The sequence below is a fragment of the Hemiscyllium ocellatum genome, chromosome 5 (genome assembly GCF_020745735.1).
Source record: "Hemiscyllium ocellatum isolate sHemOce1 chromosome 5, sHemOce1.pat.X.cur, whole genome shotgun sequence".
NCBI classification, from domain to species: Eukaryota; Metazoa; Chordata; class Chondrichthyes; order Orectolobiformes; family Hemiscylliidae; genus Hemiscyllium; species Hemiscyllium ocellatum.
The window spans coordinates 139,632,340-139,656,493 of NC_083405.1; the positions used below are offsets into that span (position 1 = coordinate 139,632,340).

Sequence of the window (24,154 nt, forward strand, 5' to 3'; positions counted from 1 at the left end):
CAATACCCAACATGAGCAAAACTAATGTAGCTTATAAAATACCATGCAAGGACTGCACAAAACACTATATAGGACAAACAGGAAGACAGCTAACAATCCGCATACATGAACACCAACTAGCCACGAAACGACATGACCAGCTATCCCTAGTAGCCACACACTCAGACAACAAGCAACATGAATTCGACTGGGAAAACACTACTATCACAGGGCAAGCCAGACAGAGAACAGCCAGGGAATTCCTAGAGGCATGGCATTCATCCACAAACTCCATCAATAGACACATCGACCTGGACCCAATATACCAATCACTACAGCGGACAGCTGAAACTGACACCCGGAAGCGGCAAGGACAGACCACTACAAATGCCGGAAGAAACATCAAAGAAGCGCTTCGCAGGAGGCTCCAGAGCACTGATGATGTCTCCTAGCCAGGGGACGAAACGTTTGCAACAAAAACTTCCAGCTCGGCGAACAGAACCACAACAACAAGCACCCGAGCTACAAATCTTCGCACAAACTTTTCTATGTTCTATATTCTAAGGAGGAGGTCTTAACAATTCTGGAAAGTGTGAATTTAGATAAATCCCCTGGGCTGGATGGGATTAGACAATAGACAATCGGTGCAGGAGTAGGCCATTCTGCCCTTCAAGCCAGCACCACCATTCATTATGATCATGGCTGGTCACCCACAATCAGTATCCTGTTCCTGCCTTATCTCCATAACTCTTGATTCCACTATCCTTAAGAGCTCTATCCAAATCTTTCTTGAAAATATCCAGAGACTTGGCCTCCACTGCCCTCTGAAGCAGAGCATTCCATACACCCACCACTCTCTGGGTGATGAAGTTTCTCTTCAACTCTGTTCTAAGTGGCCTACCCCTTATTTTTAAACTGTGTCCTCTGGTTTGGGACTCACCCGTCAGTGGAAACACGTTTCCTCCCAAGTGTCCAATCCTTTAATAATCTTATATGTCTCAATCAGATCCCCTCTCAGCCTTTTAAGCTCAAGCGTATACAAATCCAATCGCTCCAATCTTTCAGCAGAAGATAATCCCGCCATTCCGGGAATTGACCTCGTGAACCTACGCTGCACTCCCTCAACAGCCAGAATGTCTTTCCTCAAATTTGGAGACCAGAACTGCCCACAATACTCCAGGTGTCGTCTCACCAGGGCCCTGTACAGCTGCAGAAGAACCTCTTTGCTTCTATACTCAATCCCTCTTGTTATGAAGGCCAGCATGTATTAGCCTTCTTCACTGCCTGCTGTACCTGCATCCTTACCTTCATTGACTGATGTACAAGAACACCCAGATCTCTTTGTACTGCCCCTTTACCTAACTTGACTCCATTGAGGTAGTAATCTGCCTTCTTGTTCTTGCCACCAAAGTGGATAACCATACAGTTATCCACATTAAACTGCATCTGCCATGCATCTGTCCACTCACCCAGCCTGTGCCAGTCATCCTGTATTCTCATAACATCCTCCTCACATTTCACCCTGCCTCCTAGCTTTGTGTCATCAGCAAATTTGCTAATGTTACTTTTAATACCTTCATCTATATCATTAATGTACAGTGTAAAACGCTGTGGTCCCAGCACTGATCGCTGCGGTACCCACTGGTCAGCACCTGCCATTCTGAAAGGGAGCCGTTTATCACTACCCTTTGTTTCCTATCAGCCAACCAATTTTCAGTCCAAGTCAGTACTTTGCCCCTAATACCATGTACCCTAATTTTGCTCACTAACCTCCTATGTGGGACTTTATCAAAGGCTTTCTGAAAGTCCGGGTATACTACATCTTCTGAATCTCCCTTGTCCGTCTTCAGAGTTACATCCTCAAAAAATTCCAGAAGATTAGTCAAGCATGATTTCTCCTTCATAAATCCATGCTGACTCTGTCCTATCCTGTTACTACTATCCACATGTGTCGTAATTTTGTCCTTTAAAATAGATTCCAGCATCTTTCCCACCACTGAGGTCAGACTAACTGGTCTATAATTCTCTGTTTCTCTCTCCCTCCTTTCTAAAAACAGTGGGACAACATTAGCCACCTTCCAATCCACGGGAACTAATTGGAAAATGCATCCACGATTTCTAGAGCCACCTCCTTCAGTACCCTGGGATATAGACCATCAGGTCCCGGGGACTTATCAGCCTTCAGACCTAACAGTCTCTCCAATACCATTTCCTGTCTAATATCAATTCCCTTCAATTCAGGTCCTTCAACCACTATTACACCTGAGACATTGCTCATGTCTTCCCCAGTGAACACAGATCTAAAGTACCAATTTAACTCTTCTGCCGTTTCTTTGTCCCCTGTAATATATTCCCCTGTTTCTGTCTTCAAGGGCCTAATTTTAGTCTTCACCATTTTTTTTCTTTTTACATACCTAAAAAAGCTGTTACTATCCTCCTTTATATTTTTGGCCAGTTTACCTTCGTACCTCATTTTTTCTCTGCGTATTTCCTGCTTAGTAATCCTCTGTTGTTCTTTAAAAGCTTCCCAGTCCTCCGTTTTCCCACTCACCTTTGCTTTGTTATACTTTTTCTCTTTTGTCTTTATATGGTCCTTAACTTCCCTCATCAGCTGCAGCCATCCCTGCCTCCCTTTAGGATCTTTCTTCCTTTTTGGAATGAATTGATCCTGCATTTTCTGCATTATACCCAGAAATATCCGCCATTGTTCCTCCACGGTCATCCCTGCTAAGGTGTTGCACCATTGAACTTTGGCCAGCTTCTCCCTCATTCAACTTTATTCAACTGAAATATTGTCACTTCCGATTCTACGCTCTCCCTTTCAAACTGCAGAATAAAGCTTTTTGTATTATGGTCACTCCCTCCTAATGGCTCCTTCACTTTGAGGTCCCTGATCAAATCTGGTTCGTTGCACAACACCAGATCCAGAATTGCCTTCTCCCTGGTCGGCTCCAGCACCAGCTGTTCTAAGAATCCATCTCGGAGGCACTCCACAAACTCCTTTTCTTGAGGTCCAATACCATTCTGATTCTCCCAGTCTACCTGCATGTTGAAATCCCCCATAACAACTGTAATAATATCTTTGCGACAGGCCAATTTCAGCCCTTTATTCAACTTACACACTACATCCAGGCTACTGTTTGGGGGCCTGTAGATAACCCTTAGTATTTCTCAGCTCTATCCATACTGACTCTACATCCCCTGATTCTAGGTTCCCCCACGCAAGGGACTCCGGGTGCTCTGGTTTCCTCCCACAGTCCAAAGATGTGCATGGCAAATTGGCCATGCTAAATTGCCCGTAGTGTTAGGTAAGGGGCAAATGTAAGGGTAGGGGTATGGGTGGGTTTCGCTTCGGCGGGTCAGTGTGGACTTGTTGGGCCGAAGGGCCTGTTTCCACACTGTAAGTAATCTAATCTAATATCATTCCTTACCAACAGGGCCACCCCACCCCCTCTGCCCGTCAGTCTGTCATTATGATAGCACGTGTAACCTTGAATATTCATTTCCCAGGCCCTGTCCACTTGAAACCATGTCTCAGTTATCCCCACAACATCGTAACTGCCAATTTCCAAATGAGCGTCAAGCTCATCCACCTTATTTCTAATGTTTCGTGCATTCATATATAATATTTTTAATTTGTTACTCCCCTCACTCTTCCTATCAATCCCTATTTCTCTTGACCTTACGGCATGATCCTTTTTTTCAGTTTTCTGCTCCATTGATACCGTTGTCTTTCTTGACTTCTCTTGTTCTAACTTTCCCTTTAACTTCCGTCTTAAACTTCCAGTTTGTCCCCTCGGATTTATCCTAGGATTCTCTGGGAAGCCAGGGAGGAGATTGCAGAGCCTTTGGCGTTGATCTTTATGTCATCATTGTCGACAGGAGTAGTGCCAGAAGACGGGAGGATAGCAAATGTTGTTCAAGAAGGGGAGTAGAGACAACCCTGGAAATTATAGACCAGTGAACCTTACTTTGGTTGAGGGTAAAGTGTTGGAAACGGTTATAAGAGAAGGGTTTATAACCATCTAGAAAGGAATAAATTGTTTAGGGATAGTCAACATGGTTTTGTGAAGGGTAGGTTGCGTCTCACAAACCTTATTGAGCTCTTTGAGAAGGTGACCAGACAAGTGGATGAGAGTAAAGCATTTGATGTGATGTATATGGATTTCAGTAAGGCGCTTGAGAAAGTTCCTCATGGTACGCTATTGCACAAAATATGGAGACATGAGATTGAGGGTGATTTAGCGGTTTGGATCAGTAATTGGCTAGCTGAAAGAAGACAGAGGGTGGTGGTTGATGGGAAATGTTCATCCTGGAGTTCAGTTACTAGTGTTGTACCACAAGGATCTGTTTTGGCTTACTGCTGTTTGTCATTTTTATCAATGACATGGGTGAGGGCATAGAAGGATGGTTAGTAAATTTGGAGATGGCACTACAGTCGGTAGAGTTGTGGACATTGCCAAAGAATGTCGCAGCTTACAGAGGGACAGAGATAACCTACAAAGGTGGGCTGAGAGGTGGCAAATGGAGTTTAATGTGGAAAACTGTGAGGTGATTCATTTAGAAAGAACAACAGGGATACAGAGTGCTCGGCTAATGGTAAGATTCTTGGTAGTGTAGATGAGCAGAGAGATCTTAGTGTCCGTGTACATAGATCCCTTAAAGTTGCCACCCAGGTTGATAAGGCTGTTAGGAACACATACGGTGTGTTAGCTTTTATTGGTAGAGAGATTGCGTTTCAGAACCATGACATCTTGCTGCAGCTGTACAAAACACTGGTGCAGCTGCACTTGGAGTATTGCATACAGTTCAGGTCACCGCATTATAGGAAGGATGTGGAAGCTTTGGAAAGGGTTCAGAGGTGATTTACTGGGATGTTGCCTGGTATGGAGGGAAGATCTTATGAGGAAAGGCTGAGGGACCTGAGATTGCTTTCATTAAAGAGAAAAATGTTGAGAGGTGACTTAGTTGAGACATAAAGGATAATCAGAGGGTTAGATAAGGTGGACAGGGAGAACCTTTTTCCTCGAATGCTGATTTAAGTTGAGGGGTGATAGACATAGGACAGATGTCAGAAGTAGTTTCTTTACTCAGAGAGTAGTATAGGCACGGAATGCTCTGCCTGCAACAGTAGTAAACTCGCCAACATAAAGAGCATTTAAATGGGCATCGGATAGACATATAGATGAAAATGGAATAGTGTAGGATAGATGGGCTTCAGATTGGTTTCACCGGGTTGGTGTAACATCGAAGGCCGAAAGGCCTGTACTGCGCTGTAATGTTCTATGTTCAATGTTTACTATCCAAATTAGCCAAATCAAGAGTATTAACTGGTGGTACCCCTGCTGTGTTTCCTGTGGCTGGATTGTTAAGGAGTTCCCTTCTCTTCTGTCCATTAGCTGCTGGTCTGGGTTTTCCCACATATTTCCATGTCCCTCAACTCATTATTCTGTGGGTCAGGTAGGAAAAAAAATCATTTTAATGGGAAGGACACCACTCCAGTATCCCTGATACATCTATTATAATTGGCATTAGCTCAAGGTGAATATTATCAAACACGATTTTACCTGTGTCTGGATATGGGTTTTGTGATTTCAGAGTTTTACTTGGCCAATATACCCAGCATGCTTTGCTGTTTGGCTAAGATAGCAATCTATCTGTGTTTTAGCATTCAGGAGGCTGCTACATATCCTCCCTTTTGAACCGAGAGAATCTTATACAAATGAAGTTTCAAACCTCATTGTAAAAATTGGTTATGTTTGTTGTCAGGGGATCCTCTGTGTGCTTGTGAAAGCCACTGTGTACCTATGCGTTTAATTTTAGTTCTTTGTGAGGGCCTGGTGTGTGTGCGTGGGACAAGAATAGAAGCAAGGACTATTTTCTAAATGGGGAGAAAATTCAGAAGTCTGAATTGCAAGGAGACTTGGAAGCTCTCGTTGAGAATTCTCTCAAGGTAAACTTGCAGGTTTAGTCAGTACGTAGGAAGGCAAATGCAACGATGGCATTTATTTTGAGAGGACTTTAATATAAAAGCAGGGATGTACACCTGAGGTTCTATAGTGCTTTGGACAGACCACACTTGGAGTATTGTGCGAATTTTGGGCCCCATGTCTCCGGAAGGATGTACTGGCGCTGGAGCATGTTCAGAGGAGGTTCATGAGACTGGTTCCAGGAATGAAAAGCTTTACTTATGAGGAACGTTTGATGACTCTGAGTTTATACAGAGTCATACATTAAACAATGGAGTTTAGAAAGATGAAGGGGATCTAATTGAAACATAGAGAACATTGAATGGCCATGACAGAGTGAATGTTGGGAAGATGTTTCCATTGGCACGAGAGACTCAGACCCAAGGGCACAGCCTTACAGTAAAGGGAAGACCTTTTAGAATGGAGGTAAGGTGTTATGGAAATGTGAGTGTACTGTACCTTCAAGAGAATTAAAAGCTAGCAGAACTACCTGACAGCACCAAGTGTTCTGAACAAGATACAATGTCACATTTTGGTCCAGCAGCTAGGGTAGCTGGATGCCTGGAGACAAAAACAAATTTGAAGTAAACTAATCAGTTTAAATTATACCCCTCCAAAAAAAACCTCCAATGGAGTTTGAGTTTAGTAAATTGGCAATGTTAAAAGGCAATGACACAATCTGATGCTTTGGGAGTATAAATTGAACAGTTGGGAGGAGAACTGCCAGAAGACCAACAGATGTCGGCTGCTAGTCTTCTAGAGAAGACATTTGCACAGAGAAAAACCTGAACACCGATCTGGAGAGCACTCTACAGAGGAAGGTAAAGAGAAGATTCAACCGCTGGCTGGTTTTGAAGTTTGAATTTTTCAGTAAACCTTAATTTGAGGGGTTTTATCGGACTAGTATTATAGAAGGGAAAGTAAAAGATAGGTATGGGGAAGGAGGTGAAAACAGTTGTTAGTTAATTATTGTCTGTTGTACTTTAAGTAATAAAGTTGTTAATTTTTACTTTAAATAGTTCTTGACCTCTCAAATGTTTACAGATAACTGCACAGATTGAATCTGTTCTGTGTTGCTAGTTTAACTTAAGCAGGAAGTTTACCCTGTGTCATAACATTTTGGAGGCTCGTTGCTGGGACTTGAACAGTTTAGGGAGTTTTTGTCCACAATTTAAACAGTTTGGGCCTTGGATGTGTGATTTGAACTGGTTTAGACAGATTTGAATATATTTAGCGGATATCAGCAAGTTTAAGCACCTGCAGGTTAGTGTCCAAGATAAAACATAGGTGAGACAATTTGTTTAATTTCGGTGACTTGTGGTTGATTAAATTAAAAGTGCGAGAAAGGCCTCTTAAAATTGCTGAATAGGTTCTGGGATTTGAAGATGATTCTCAAATTTGCCAAGTAAGTTAAGAAGGAAAGAAAAAGGCCATACTTTTAGAATGAGCAAATATGCTAAATTTGAGTTTAACTTAGGACAAGAGTAAAGCAGAAATGGAAAGAGAATTACTGAAACACTTAGGTGTGTCAGAGAAACAAACAAATGCAGTAGAGGTAGAAAACTTAAATTACAATTGAGGAAAATGGAGTTAGAAGACAAACAAAGGGAGAGAGAAAGAGAAAGAGAGAGAAAGGAAAAAAAGATAGAGAGAAGGTTATTAGTTAAGCAAAGAAAGAGAAGAGAAAGAGACAGAGAATTTGAACTTGAGAAATTGTGACTTAGCAAAGTCAAGTTAACAGGATGGAGATTAAAAGAGAAGGTAGTGATATATACAAATATGTGAAAACTCTGCCACATTTTGATGAGGAAGATGTTGAAGCCTTCTTTATTTCATTTGAAAAATTAGCTTGGCAGATGGAGTGGTCCAAGGATTTACAGGTAATGCTAGTTCAGACTAAACTGGTAGGCAGAGCTAGTGCAGTATTTGCGGTGCTGTTGGATGAGGGATCAAGAGATTAAGAAGAGGTTAAATACACTATTCTAAGTGCTTATAAATTGGTACCAGAAGCATATAGACAGCAGTTCGGAAACACAAATAAGGAACCAGATCAGACTTATGATGAGTTCGAAAGAATTAAATATATTCATTGTGATAGATGGGTGTGTGCTTGAAAAATAGATAAGACATTTGAGGCTCGACGAGAGATTATTCTGCTGGAGGAGTTTAAACACTCACTTCCAGAGATGATAAGAATTCACATGGAGGAACAGAAAGTTCAGGAAGTGAGAAGGGCAACAGAATTGGCAGATGAATATGCTCCAGTACATAAGACAAGCTTCCGGCCAGACTTTCATCCTGTGAGCATAAGCAGTTGGGAGAAGGGGAGATCCTATACTCCTAAACCAACAGTAGAGAGCACTGGTAAGAATTTATCACAGGTTAAAAAAGAAGCCCAAGAGGTTGGAAAGGAGGTGAAAGGCCCCAGGTGTTTCCACTGTGGCAAAATAGGACATGTGAAGTCACACCCCTGGTCATTAAAGAAAGATACTGTGGGAAAAGATGTGGTAAAGGAACCTAAGTATTTGTGAAGCTAGTGAAGGAAACACCAAGAACAGCCGAGGAGCTGCAGCCCAGGCATGGAGTTAGTACCTGATCTCTGCAAAGAATTTGCCTCTGGGTAAAGTTAACTCAGAAAGAACAGAGGGAGAAAGACAAGAAGTTATAATTTTGAGATACAGGATCTAACAAGTCGTTGATAGTGAGAGATGAGCGAACATGCACTCTTTCTTTTATGTTGCCCGAGAGTGTGGTAATTTGAGGGATAGATGGACAGAAATTTTGTTTCCCCTATGTAGGATCAGATTGGGGTGCCAACTCAAGACTGGGGAAGTAACCGTGAGAGTGATTGACAGAGTGTCAGTTCCAAGAATTCAGTTTGTTCTTGGGAATGGTTTGACAAGGTGGGAGTGACACCCCACACTGTGGAGAAGCAAAAAGTAGAGAGAAAGGTGAAGGAGTTGAGGTTCAGTTAGTGAGTACCCTGTTTGACATAATGGTGCAGGAAAAATCTGAACAGGCAGAGGGTCAAAGAAGTACAAAGAGAACAAAGAAAATTTACAGCTCAGGAACTGGCCCTTCGGCCCTCCAAGCCTGAGCTGATCCAAATCCACTGTCTAAACCTGTCCCCAAATTCTTAAGCATCTGTATCCCTCTGCTCCCCACCTAATCATGCATCTTAAATGAATCTACCGTGCCTATCTCTGCTACCTCTTCTGGCAACGCGTTCCAGGCGCCCACCACCCTCTGTATCTAGTAATTGCCACGTATACCTCCCTTAGACTTTTCAACTCTCACCTCTCGTTATTGAATTCTTCACCCTGGGAAAAAGCTTGTCTCTATTTACCCTGTCTATCCCCTTCATGATTTTGTAAACCTCAATCAGGTCCCCCCTACAATCTCCTTTTTTCTACTGAAAAAAAACCTAACCTACTCAACCTCTCTTCACAACTAGCACCTTCCATACCAGGCAACATCCTCGTAAACTTTCTCCACACCCTCTCCAAAGCGTCCACATCCGTTTGGTAATGTGGTGACCAGAACTGTACACAGTATTCTAAATGCGGCCAAACCAATGTCTGGTACAATTTTAACATGACCTGCCAGCTCTTATACTCAATACCCCGTCTGATGAAGGCAAGCATACTATATGCCTTCTTGACCACTCTATCCACCTGTGCAGCAACCTTCAGGGTACAGTGGACCTGCACTCCCAGATGTCTCTGCCCATCAACTTTTCCCAAGGCTCTTCTATTTACTGTATAGCTTTCTCTAGAATTAGACTTCCCAAACTTCACAAACCTCACATTTGCCTGGATTGAGCTTCATTTGTCACTTCTCCGCCCAACTCTCCAGTCTATCTATATCCTCCTGTATTCTCTGACAGTCCCCTATGCTTTCTGCTACTCCACCAATCTTCGTGTCATCTGCAAACTTGCTGATCATACCAACAGTGCCCTCTTCCAGATCATTGATGTCTATCACAAACAACAGAGGCCCCAGCACTGATCCCCGTGGGACACCACTGGCCACCTTTCTCCATTTCGAGAAACTCCCTTCAACTACTACTCTCTGTCTCCTGTTGCTCAACCAGTTCTTTATCCACCTAGCTAGAACACCCTGCACACCATGTGACTTCACTGTCTCTATTAGTTTACCAGGGGGAACCTTATCAAACGCCTTACTAAAATCCATGTATATGACATCAACAGTCCTTCCTTCATCTATCCCCAACTTGGTCACTTCTTCAAAGAACTCTATTAAGTTGGTAAGCCACGATTGCCCCGCACAAAACCATGTTGCCTACCACTGATAATCCCATTCTTTTCCAAATATAAATAGATTTTATCCCTCAGTACCTTCTCCAGCAACTTTCCCACCACTGACGTCAGGCTCATTGGTCTATAGTTACCAGGAATATCCTTACTACCCTTTTTGTAGAGGAAGACAACATGAGCAACCCTCCAGTCCTCCGGCACCTCACCTGTATTTAAGGATGCTACAAAGATATCTGTCAGGGCCCCAGCTATTTCCTCTCTTGCCTCCCTCAGCAACCTGGGATAGATCCCACCCGATCCTGAAGAATTGTCCACCTTAATAACCTCTAGCATACCCAGCATATCGTCCCTACTTATGTCAACGTGATCCAGACTAATCAACATCTCTAATCTCAACATTCATCATGTCCCTCTCTTAGTGAACACTGATACAAAGTAATCATTCAGAATCTCACTGTTTTTCTCAGGTCGACACACAGCCTTCCTTCATTTTCCTTTAGTGGACTAATCCTTTCTCTAGATACCCATTTGCTTCTTATAGAAGAATAAAAGGCTTTGGGATTCTCCTTAATTCTGCTCACTAAAGCTATTTCATGACCCCTTTTAGCCCCCTTGATTCCTCGTTTAAGGCTGGTCCTACTCTCCCGATATTCCTCCAGAGCCCATTCTGTTCTTAGCTGCACTTCCCTTTTCCTCTTGGCTAGTTGTACGATTTCTCCTATCATCCACGGTTCATGAATCTTGCCCTTCCTATCCTTTGCCTTCAACTGGACATGCCTATCCTGCACTATTTTTAACCTATCTTTGAAAGCTTCCCACATCTCAAATGTGCACTCCCCTTCAATAGCTGTGTCCAATGCACATTTTCCAGCTCCTACCTAATTTTGATGTAACTGGCCATTGTCCTAGTTTAGTATTCTTCCCTTAGGACCACTCTCATCTTTGTCTACGAGCATTCTAAACCTTACAGAATTGTGGTCACTGTTTCCAAAGAAATCCCCCACCGCAACTTCTACCACTTGTCCTGGCTCGTTCCCCAGTACCAGGTCCAATATGGCCCCTTCCCTCGTCGGACTATTAACATACTGCTCTAGAAAACTCTCCTGGACGCTTCTTACAAATTCTACCCCATCCAGGTCTCTGACACTAAGTGTATCCCAGTCAATGCTGGGAAAATTAAAATCTCCCATCAACACCTCCCTGTTGCCTGTACATCTTTCCATAATCTGTTTACCTATTTGTTCTTCTACCTCACGCTCACTGTTGGGAGGCCTGTAATACAACCCCAACAACGTAACTGCACCCTTCTTATTTCTCAGCTCCACCCATAATGCCTCACTACTCAAACCCTCCATAGTGTCCTCCTTCAGCAAAGCCATGACGTCATCCCTGACCAGCAACGCAACTCCTCCCCCCCCTTTTACTTACCTCCCTGTCCTGTCAGAAGCTTCTATATCCTGGAACATTTAGTTGCCAATCATGCCCTCCTTCAACCAAGTCTCTGTGACTGCAATAATGTCATACTCCCAGGCCCCAATCCAAGACCTAAGTTCATCTGCCTTACCCACTCTACTCCTTGCATTAAAGTAGATGCACTTCAGACCACCAGTTCCTTTGCGTTCATGACACATATGTATCAGATAAAAGTGTTTAGTCCTGGAAGGCTAAGAGACTTGCAACAACAAGACAAGACGATAAAAGCTATTTACGTTGATGCATACTCTGAAAAGGAGGCAGAGAATATTCCAGAGGCTTATTATCTGAAAGATAGAATTCTAAGGTGGTTAGTTCAGAAGTGCACCAGATTGTGTTGCCAGTTACAGACAGACAGGTGTTACGGGTAGCACATGAACTACCTGTAGGAGGTCACCTTGGGGTAGGCAACTCTCCAGCTAAGGTACATGAAAATTTTTATTGGCCTGGAATGCACAAGGATGTGGTTAACTTTTGCCATACGTGTCATATGTGCCAAATGGTAGGTAAGTCACAGGCGGTAATAAAACCAGCACCTTTGCTGCCAATTCCTGCATTTGAACAACCTTGTGTAGGTCCCCTCTTGAGAACTAAACTTGGAAACCAATATTTGTTAACCATAATGGATGGGTCTACCAGATTTCCAGAGGCAATTCCATTACAGAGTATCAAGGCAAAAAGACAATAGACAATAGGTGCAGGAGTAGGCCATTCAGCCCTTTGAGCCTGCACCACTATTCAATATGATTATGGCTGATCATTCCTAATCAGTATCTCATCCTGCCTTATCTCCATAACCCTTGATTCCACTATCCTTGAGAGCTCTATCCAACTCTTACTTAAATGAATCCAGAGACTGGGCCTCCACTTCCCTCTGGGGCAGAGCATTCCACACACCCACCACTCTCTGGGTGAAGAAGTTTCTCCTCATCTCTGTCCTAAATGGTCTACCCCGTATTTTTAAGCTGTGTCCTCTCGTTCGGCACTCACCCATCAACGGATACATGTTTGCTGCTGCCAGAGTGTCCAATCCTTCCATAGTCTTATATGTCTCAATCAGATCCCCTCTCAGTCTTCTAAACTCAAGGGTATACAAGCCCAGTCGCTCCAGTCTTTCAGTGTAAGGCAATCCCTTCATTCCAGGAATTGACCTTGTGAACCCACGCTGCACTCCCTCAATAGCCAGAATGTCTTTCCTCAAATTTGGAGACCAGAACTGCACACTGTACTCCAGGTGTGGTCTCACCAGGGCCCTGTACAGCTGCAGAAGCACCTCTTTGCTTCTATACTCAATTCCTCTTGTTATGAAGGCCAGCATGCTATTAGCCTTCTTCACTACCTGCTGTACCTGCATGCTTGCCTTCATTGACTGGTGTACAAGAACACCCAGATCTCTCTGTACTGCCCCTTTATCTAAATTAATTCCATTTCGGTAGTAATCTGCCTTCCTGTTCTTGCCACCAAAGTGGATAACCATACATTTATCCACATTAAACTGCATCTGCCATGCAACTGCCCACTCACCTAACTTGTCCAGGTCACTCTGTAATCTCCTAACATCCTCATCACATTTCACCCTGCCACCCAGCTTTGTATCATCAGCAAATTTGCTAATGTTATTGCTGATATCATCTTCTATATCATTAACATATATTGTAAAAAGCTGCGGTCCCAGCACGGATCCCTGCGGTACCCACTGGTCACTGCCTGCCATTCCGAAATAGAGCCGTTTATCACTACTCTTTGTTTCCTATCAGCCAACCAATTTTCAATCCAATCTAGTACTTTGCCCCCAATACCATGTGCCCTAATTTTACTCACTAACCTCCTATGTGGGACTTTATCAAAAGCTTTCTGAAAGTCCAGGTACACTACATCTACTGGATCTCCCTTGTCCATCTTCAGGGTTACATCCTCAACAAATTCAAGAAGATTAGTCAAGCATGATTTCCCCTTCATAAATCCATGCTGACTCTGACCTATCCTGTTACTACTATCCAGATGTGTCGTAATTTCATCCTTTATAATAGACTCCAGCATCTTTCCCACCACTGAGGTCAGACTAACTGGTCTATAATTTCCTGCTTTCTCTCTCCCACCTTTCTTAAAAAGTGGTATAAATTACCTCAATCCTCAGGAACCGATCCCTAATCTATCGAACTCTGGAAAATAATCACCAACGCATTCACGATTTCTCGAGCCACCTCCTTCAGTACCCTGGGATGTAGACCATCAGGCCCCAGGGACTTATCATAATTCAGACCTAACAGTCTCTCCAACACCAAATCCTGGCAAATATAGATTCCCTTAAGTTCAGGTCCTTCAGCCACTATTACCCCTAGGAGATTGCTTGTGTCTTCCCCAGTGAACACAGATCTGAAATACCCATTTAATCTTTCTGCCAGTTCTTTGTTCTGTTTCTGTCTTCAAGGGCCCAATTTTAGTCCTAACCATTTTTTTGCCTTGCACATACTTAAAAACGCTTTTACTATCCTCCTTTATATTTTTGGCCAGTTTACCTTCGTACCTCATTTTTTCTCTGCGTATTTCCTTCTTACTAATCCTCTGTTGTTCTTTAAAAGCTTCCCAATCCTCTGTTTTCCCACTCATCTTTGCTATGTTATACTTTTTCTCTTTTAACTTTATATCTTTCTTAACTTCTCTCGTCAGCCACAGCCACCCATGCCTCCTCCTGGGATCTTTCTTCCTTTTATGAATGAACTGATCTTGCATTATACACAGAAATATCCGCCATTGTTCCTCCACAGTCATCCCTGCTAAGGTATTGCACCATTGAACTTTGACCAGCTCCTCCCTCATAGCTCCATAAGTTCCCTTTATTCAACAGAAGTACTGTCACTTCCGACTGTAGCCTCTCCCTCTGAAATTGCAGATTGAAGCTGATTGTATTATGGTCATTACTTCCCAATGGCTCCTTCACTTCGAGGTCTCTAACCAATTCTGGTTCATTACACAATACTAGATCCAGAATTGCCTTCTCCCTGGTCGGCTCCAGCACCAACTGCTCTAAGAATCCATCTCGGAGGCACTCCATAAAGTCTCTTTCTTGGGGTCCAATACCATCCCGATTCTCCCAGTCTACCTGCATGTTGAAATCCCCCATAACAACTGTAGTAACACCTTTGCGACAGGCCAATTTCAGCTCCTGATTCATCTTACATCCGACATCCAGATTACTGTTTGGGGGCCTGTAGATGACTCCCAAGAGGGTCTTTTTACCCTTAGTATTTCGCAGCTCTATCCACACTGACTCTACATCCCCTGACTCTCGGTCCCCTGCGCGTGGGGACTGAATATTATCCCTTACCAACATGGCCACCCCACCCCCTCTGCCCGTCAGTCTGTCCTTACAATAGCACGTGTAGCCTTGAATATTCATTTCCCAGGCCCTGTCCACTTGAAGCCACGTCTCAGTTATCCCCACAATATCGTATCTACCAATTTCCAAAAGACCCTCAAGCTCATCCATCTTATGTCTAATGCTTCGTGCATTTATATATAGTATTTTTAATTTGTTACTGCTCTCACCCTTCCCATCAACCCCTATTTCACTCAACCTTACAGCCTGATCCCTTTCCGAATTTTCTACCTCATTGATACAGTTGTCTTTCTTGACTTCCCTTGTTCTAACTTTCCCTTCAATTTCCTTTATATACATCCAGTTTGTCCCCCCCCCGCTACTTAGTTTAAATGTAGCAGTAGCAAACCTGCCTGCCAGAATGCTGGTCCCTAACCTATTAAGATGCAAACCGTCTCTCTTGTAGAATTTATGCAAAATATACCCCAGTGATTCAAGAACTTAAATCCTTGCTTCCTGCACCAGTTCCCCAACCACACGTTCAAGTCCATTATCTCCCTGTTTCTGGCCTCACCAGCCTGAGGAACTGGAAGCAAACCAGAGATAACCACCTTGGACGTCCTGCTTTTCAGCCTTCTTCCTAGTTCTCCGAAGTCCCGCTGTAGTATGTTCCTCCTCTTCTTCCCGACATCATTTGTGCCGACATGTACCACCACCTCTGGCTCTTCACCTTCGTCCTTGAGGATTTCCTGCACTCTGTCTGTGATGTCTTTCACCCTGGCACCAGGAAGGCAACACACCATCCTTAAATCCCGTCTGCTGCCACAAAAACCCCGGTCAGTTCCTCTCACGATGGAGTCCCCTATTACCACGGCTCTGTGCGATGTCCGACTCTTCCGATCTGCCTCTGCGCCAACCTTTGATTGACAGACCTGGCCACCTTGCGAACTGGCAGTGTCATCAGTATCTATGTTTCCAAAAGCTTCAACTTGTTCCTGACAGGTACTTCTCCCAGGGTCTCTTGCACCTGTCTCCTCATCGTCTGCTCTCTTCTGGCATGATTGGTGTAATAAGGAGTTAGTAGCTTTTCTTCATATGTTAAGGGCAACCCAGAGAGATTCAGTCAAACCAAGGGTCAAAGTTTACTGCTAGGCTGTTTCAGGAGGGAATGGATAGTTCAGGTATATAGCACTTTAAATCCATCAGGAATGAAGGGCTTATGCCCGAAACGTTGAATTTCCTGTTCCTTGGATGCTGCCTGACCTGCTGTGCTTTAACCAGCAACACATTTTCAGCTCTGATCTCCAGTATCTGCAGACCTCACTTTTTATTAGAGATGCTCCAAACAAATCTACTCAGTTCACTCCCTTTGAGTTAATATTCGGTCATGTAGTGAGAGGGCCTTTGAAATTAATTAAAGTAAAATTGACAGGACTAAGGTCAGAGATCTCACACTCAGATTATGTACTGGAGGTGGGGGAGAGACTAAATCAAGTATGTGAGTTAACTAAACAGCACCTAAAAAGGGCACAGCATAGAATGAAGCAGATGGCAGATAAGAGCTCTGAGATTCAGATGTTTTCCCAAGAGGATAACATGTTAGTACTGTTATCAGTGACAGGACATCACTTCAAAGCCAGTTTCAGTGATTCCTATCAAATTGAGAAAAAGTTGAGTCAGGTGAACTATTTACTAAAGATGCCAGATAGCAAAAAAAAGGTATCGAGTATGTCATGTGAACATGTTGAACATGTATTACACTAGAGAAAAAGAATTGGAGAAACAGGTGTTAGTTACTGCCCCGCAGAGTGAGGGATCAAATCCAGATGATGTGGATTATGATGTGCCTCAAAATAGAGTTAAAAATGAACAAGTCCTTGAGAAGTGGGATAGGTTAGTAAGCTATCTGTCTCAGGAGCATAGAACACAATTGAAAGGTTTGTTGTTGCAGAATAAGGGCATTTGTAAGAATCAGATGGGAAGGACTAATGCTTTGTACATGAAGTAGGTGTAGGGAATACTGCTCCGATAAAACAACATTCCTATTGGCTTAACCCTTTCAAAGCCAGACAGGTCCAGATGGAGGAGGAGGCCATGCTTGACAAGGACATCATCGAACCAAGCCAGAGCGAGTGGAGTTGCTGATCGTCTTAGTTCCCAAACCTGACGGGACCCAATGATTCTGTGTGGATTATTGGAAGGTCAATGCCATTACAAAATCGGAATCATATCCATTTCCTCAATTGGAGGACTGTATCAAGAAAGGCAGACAAACCAGTTACATTACCAAGTTGGACTTAATGCATGGTTACTGGCAGATTCCTTTATCAGAGTCGGCGAAAGAAATTTCTTTGTTTGTAACCTCAAATGGTCTATATCAGTTTAAAATGATGCCTTTTGGAATGAAGAATGCACCCAGCACATTCCAAAGTCTCATAAAGAATTGTGGCTGGGTTAGCAAACTGTGCAGTCTGTTTGGATGAGGTAGGAATCTTTAGTAAGTTCTGGAAAGATGACACTAGTACAGTTGGCAAAGCTCTTTAAATGACTACGAGAAGCAAAATTGGTGATAAACTTAAATAAAATGGAATTTACAAAAGCAGAGGTACATCGGACATGGAAGGTTGACCCCATGGAACACAAAGACAAAGCCCATCGAGGAATTTCCACGACCAACCTCGAAGAAAGAGGTGCTTCGATGGTTGGGACTCAGTGGATCCTATCAGAAGTTTGTTCCGAACTTTAGCAGTGTAGTGGCACTGTTAACCGATTTGCTGAAGAAGAATACAAAGTTTTGGTGGACAGAGCAATGCTAAGAGGCATTCAACTGTTTTGAAAGCCATATTAACCATTAAACCAGTTTTAGCTACACCAAACTTTTCAAAACCTTTTAAAGTTACCATCGAGGCTAGTGACATAGGAGTTGGAGCTGTACTGCTACAGGAAGATGAGGATGGGATTGATCAGTTAGTTGGTTACTTTTTGAAGAAGATCAATATCTACCAAAAGAAATACTCCACAATCGAAAAGGAATTATTGAGTTTGGTACTGGCCTTACAAGATATTAATGTGTATGTCAGAACAACGTGTCAGAGACGGTTGTTTACACTGACCACAATCCATTTACATTCTTAGAACGCTTTAAAGATAAATATATATCTGACTATTTCATTGGAGTCCTATGGAGACGTTTAATTTAAAAATTGTACATGTTGCGGGTAGTAAGAATGCAATGGCAGATGCATTATCGCGGATTTAACTGATAAAGTTCAGATGAGATTTGTATTTATTTTATCTTTGATAAATATATATAAATACTCAATTCAAACTTGATTGGAGTTTGTTTTTGCGGAGAGGGGTATAATTTAAACTCCTTGGCCTAATTCAAATTTGTTTTTGTCTCCAGGCAACCAGCTACACTAGCTGTGGACCAAAAGGTTACATTATATCTTGCTCAGAACACTTGGTGCTGTGTCAGGTAGTTCTGCTAGCTTTTAACTCTCTTAAAGGTACAGTACACCCACATCTTCATAACACTCCCCCCTTTTCAAAAAGATGAGCCATCATAATGAAAAGATGGCTTTTTTTTTCTATTCTTTAAACACAATACCCTAAGGTACCGATAACTTTACTCTAAGTTTAATTGTACCAGCCTCCACACTTACTCTGGCAGCTCATTCCATACATGTGTGAAAAGGTTGCCCCTTAGGTCTGTTTTATATCTTTCCGCTCTCACCCTAAACCTATGCCCTCTAGTTCTGGACTCCCCCACCCCAAGGAAAAGACTTTGTCTATTTACCCTATCCATGCCCTTCATTATTTTATAAACCTCTATAAGGTCACCCCTCAGCCTCCGACATTCCAGGGAAAACAGCCCCAGCCCACGTAGCGCCTCTTTGGGGGCAGGCATATCCTGCCCTAAGGTGGTGCGGACCACTGCCTTCATCTTGTCAAGGGTCCCCCTCCTGAGGTGTTGGCTCTCGGGGAGAGCTGAATGGCCCGTTGGACTGAGGTACATGGTGAGTAATTTGGTTCACTCCTCAGCGTCCAGTCCGTGTATGACAGACTGTCTGTAACTCTCATCAAAAAACGTACATGGGTGTGAGATGGAACCAAACTGTGTCACCTTTTCAGTTGGGGTACGGCTGCAGCTATACTCTTGTTGTAGCCTTTCGAAGTCTTAGACATGTAGAACGGGAGCACGGTGACCCCCACAAGCATTATCTGGTGATAGGTCTTTCTCAGGGGCTGACTGTAGACTTTCCCACACCTGGGAGAAAGTGAGGACTGCAGATGCTGGAGATCAGAGTCAAAATGTGTGGTGCTGGACAAGCACAGCTGGTCAGGCAGCATCCGAGGAGCAGGAGAGTTGACGTTTTTAGCATAAGCTGTTCATCAGGAATGGGGGGGTGGTGGGGGTTGGCAAGGGGGCTGAGAGATAAATAGGAGAGGGTGGGGCTGGGGAGCAGTAGCGAGGAATGTGATGAGTAGACGAAGGTGGGGGGTGATGGTGATAGATCAGAGTGGAAGGTGGACCAGATAGGTGGGAAGGAAGATGGACAGGTCAAGAGGGCGGTGCCAAGTTGGAGAGTTGATTCTGGGATAAGGTGGGGTGAGGGGAAATGAGGAAGCTGTTGAATTTCACATTGATCCTGTGTGGTTGCAGGGTCCCAAGGCAGACGATGAGGCATTCTTCCTCCAGGTGTCAGGTGGTAAGGGTTTGGCGATGGAGGAAGCCCAGCACCTACACGTCCTTGGCAGAGTGAGAGGGGGAGTTGAAGTGTTTGGCCATGGTGCTGTGGGATTGGTTCGTGCGGGTGTTCCAGAGATGTTCTCTGAAACATTCCACAAGTTGACGTCCTGTCTCCCCAATGTAGAGGAGATCATATCGAGAGCAACGGACACAGTAGATGATGTGGGTGGAAGTACAGGTAAATTTCCGTCAGATGTGGAAGGACCCTTTGGGGCCTTGGAAGGAGGTGAGTGGGGAGGTGTGGGTGCAGGTTTTGTACTTCTTGCAGTGACAATAGACAATAGGTGCAGGAGTAGGCCATTCTGCCCTTCGAGCCAGCATCACCATTCATTATGATCATGGCTGATCATCCACAATCAGTATCCTGTTCCTGCCTTATCCCAATAACCCTTGATCCCACTATCTTTAAGAGCTCTATCCTGCTCTTTCTTAAAAGTATCCAGAGACTTGGCCTCCACAGCCTTCTGGGGCAGAGCATTCCATACACCCACCACTCTCTGGGCGAAGATGTTTCTCCTCAACTCTGTTCGAAATGGCCTACCCATCATTTTTAAACTGTGTCCTCTGGTTCGGAACTCACCCATCAGCGGAAACATGCTTCCTGCCACCCGAGTGTCCAATCCTTTAATAAACTTATATGTCCTAATTGGATCACCTCTCATCCTTCTAAACTCATGTATAAAAGGCAGAAGTGGGTGCTGCAAATCAGAGTCTAGATTAGAGTGGTGCTGGAAAAGCACAGCAGGTCAGGCAGCATCCGAGGAGCAGGAAAATCGATATTTCAGGCATTTTCCTGCTCCTCGGATGCTGCCTGACCTGCTGTGCTTTTCCAGCACCACTCTAATCTCGACTCAAGTGTAAACAAGCCCAGTTGCTCCAATCTTTCAACATAAGGTAGTCCCTCAATTTCGGGAATTGACCTCGTGAACCTACGCAGCACTCCCTCAATAGCTAGAATGTCTTTCCTCAAATTTGGAGACCAAAACTGCACACAGTACTCCAGATGTGGTCTCACCAGGGCCCTGTACAGCTGCAGAAAAATCTCTTTGCTCCTATACTCAAATCCTCTTGTTATGAAGGCCAGCATGCTATTAGCTTTCTTCACTACCTGCTGTACCTGCATGCTGGGAATAGTCTTTGTGGAGCCCAGATAGGGATGGAGAGGGAAATATATCCCTACTAGTAGGGTCTGACTATAGATGGCAGGAAGTGGTGAAGGATGATGCGATGTACACAGAGGTTAGTGGGGTGGAAGGTGAGGCCTGGGGGCAATCTTGTTGCGATTGGAGGAGTGGGGTTCAAGGGCAGAGGTGTGGGAAGAGGAGGAGGTGGGCTGGAGATGAGCCTCCACTCCTGGCACCTTCCCCTGCCAACACAAGATGTATAAAACCTGTGCCTACACATCCTCCTTCATCTCCGTCCAAGACTCTGTTTTTAATTGTATAAGCTGAAAATGTGTTGCTGGAAAAGCGCAGCAGGTCAAGCAGCATCCAAGGAACAGGAAATTCAACGTTTCGGGCATAAGCCCTTCCATCAGGAATGAGGAAAGTGTGTCCAGCAGGCTAAGATAAAAGGTAGGGAGGAGGGACTTGGGGGAGGGATGATGGAGATGTGATAGGTGGAAGGAGGTCAAGGTGAGGGTGATAGGCCGGAGTGGGGTGGGGGCGGAGAGGTCAGGAAGAAGATTACAGGTTAGGAGGGCGGTGCTGAGTTCGAGATTTCTCCAGTTTCCTCATTTCCCCTCCCCCCACCTTGTCTCAGCCGAATCCAACTCGAACTCAGCATCTGCAGACCTCACTTTCTCCTTTTAATTGTATAAGTCCTGTCTTGGTTTGCTTTACCAAATACAATATCTCACATTTGTCCAAATTAAACTCTCTCTTCCACTCCTCACCCCAATGACCAAATCGATCAATTTCTCTATATAATCTTAGATAATCTCCTTCACTGCCCACCTATTGGTATTCCTGACATTGAGATAATTTGATAAGGTATTTTCACAAAGGAAAGACTGTTATCACCAATCCTTCTTCCAAACTATCACAATTTGTATGAAAAATGAAGGATTTTGGAACAAAGAACTGGGGGAGGGTCAATTCTTAGACAAGATTATTACTTCAATATACACGGTCAATGTGAGGTTAGCGGAATTAGGTTTAGGTGGAGTGTTGTTAAACCGTTGCAGAAGAATGCACGCCAGTTTTATTTTTAAGAGGTGGATGAATATTTGGAAAAACAGCAACTTGAAATTTTATGGGGAAAGGAAAGGGCATGGAATCATGGGGGGAAAGTGATTGGGTTAAATGGACTTTAATATTATAAGATTCTGTTTTTGGTATGGCCAGTTGAGAGACAAATATTGCTTTAGATAATGACTTGGTCTTCAAATTATATTCCAACATCTTTAACTCTGTTTGGATGGTGGGACCACTTTTGCCTTAGATCTGGATGTTGACATCTGACATGCACTCATCAATGGCACGGTGGCTCAGTGGTTAGCACTGCTGCCTCACAGCACCAGGGACTTGGGTTCGATCCCAGCCTCGGGCGACTGTCTGTGTGGAGTTGACACATTCTCTCCGTGTCTGTGTGGGTTTCCTCCCACAATCTAGAGATGTGCAGGTTAGGTGAACTGGCTGTGCTAAATTGCCCATAGTGTTCGTGGAAAAGTCCAGGACAATAGGGTAGGGGAATGTGTCTGGGTGGGTTACTCTTTGGAGGGATGATGTGGACTTGATGGGCTGAATACTGCGAATCCTCTTGCAAGGATGCCTGCCTTGAAGTAATTTTCCTCCTCTCTCTACAAGAATCTCAGGGAGAGCCTCTCCTACTGCAACTCGCAGGTCATTTCCTCTGCCCTGAAGCTACTCTATGCTACTTTCTCCCCACCCCCACCCTCCACTCACTTACCTCTCCATCCACTTACCTCTCCACCCTTCAGGCACTCTGCCTGTATTCCTGATGAAGGGCTCTGGCCCGAAACGTCGAATTTCCTGTTCCTTGGATGCTGCCTAACCTGCTGTGCTTTAACCAGCAACACATTTTCAGCTCCACACTGTTATGACTCCATGATCCATTCCACAAGAATGCACAATTTCCATAGAATCCCCACAGTGTGGAAGTAGGTTGTTAGGCCCATCCAAGTCCATACCATTCCACCCTATCCCTGTAACCCTGTATTTCCCACGACCATTCCACCTAACCTGCACACCTTTGAACTGTGGGAGGAAACTGGAGCACCCAGAGGAGACCCACAACTGGGAGGGACCATCGTTCACAGCAAACTAGGCAGTGTTCCAGAGAACATTGACTGCAATACCAAGCAATCCTACCACGGCAACCTCTGCAAGACATGTCAGATCATTGACACGGATACTGCCATCACACATGGGAACACCCCTGACCACGTACCTGGCAGGTACTCATGTGACTCGGCCAATATTGTCTTTCTCATACACTGCATTCAAGGATGCCCCGAGGCATGGTATATTGGCGAGACCAAGCAGATACTATGACAAAGGATGAATGGACACCATGCAACAACTGCCATACAGGAATATTCCCTCCCAGTCAGGGAACATTTCAGTGGTTCAGGAAATTCAGCCTTTAATCTTTGGGTAAACATCCTCCAAGGCAGCCTTCGAGATACACAACTACACAGAATCCCCGAGCAGAAACTGATAGCCAAGGTCCATACCCATGAAGATAGCCTTAACCGAGATCGTGGGTTCATGTTATGTTGTTTGTAACCCCATCATACTGTCCTGTATTTGTAAAGTCTTCCTTACTGCCCTGATTTGACACCATCACGTGATAACTTGCTATGATCTCTCCACCTTCATTAGTTTGTACAGTTTTGGATTACTTCTTACTTTGGTGAGATCCTTGGCATGTTGGCACTTTACTCACACCGTCTGACACTCTTGATCACCTGCAGAGACTTATTACACAGCCTATCGACACTCCTCACACCATTTGTATGACTTTGTGGTCTCTATGCCTATACATTCTGTGCTGATGTGCCTCCCTGCACTTCTCCTGATGAAGCCTGTGATTTCAAATAAACGTGTTGGACTACAACCTGGTGTCTTGTGACTTCTGAGATTGTATCAGGCAAGATAGGTATGCAAGCTATTTACGTGATTGACTAGAATGAATGGATGCTGACAAGACAATGTTGCAAGGTTTCAGATGAAACAATAGCTCAGAGTTTCAGATGAACTGTTTTTGAATCAGCCCTGCTCCTCAGATTGGCTGAGTCAATTGGAAAACTACAATATCTGATTCTGCCTTACATAGCACCTTTTCCTCGAACAGAAACAAATTTACACGGAGGAACTAAAGTATGTAAATTACATTGCGGTATCAAACTGCTCTAACTACA

At 44.0% G+C, this 24,154-nt stretch overlaps 1 protein-coding gene across 3 annotated transcripts in view; it reads left to right on the forward strand.

Annotated features, from left to right (window-relative positions):
* The window catches only part of LOC132815900 (protein rapunzel-like), a 74,569-nt gene that overhangs the window by 11,041 nt on the left and 39,374 nt on the right, over positions 1-24,154 (forward strand). The gene's annotated exons all lie outside the window — the stretch shown is intronic.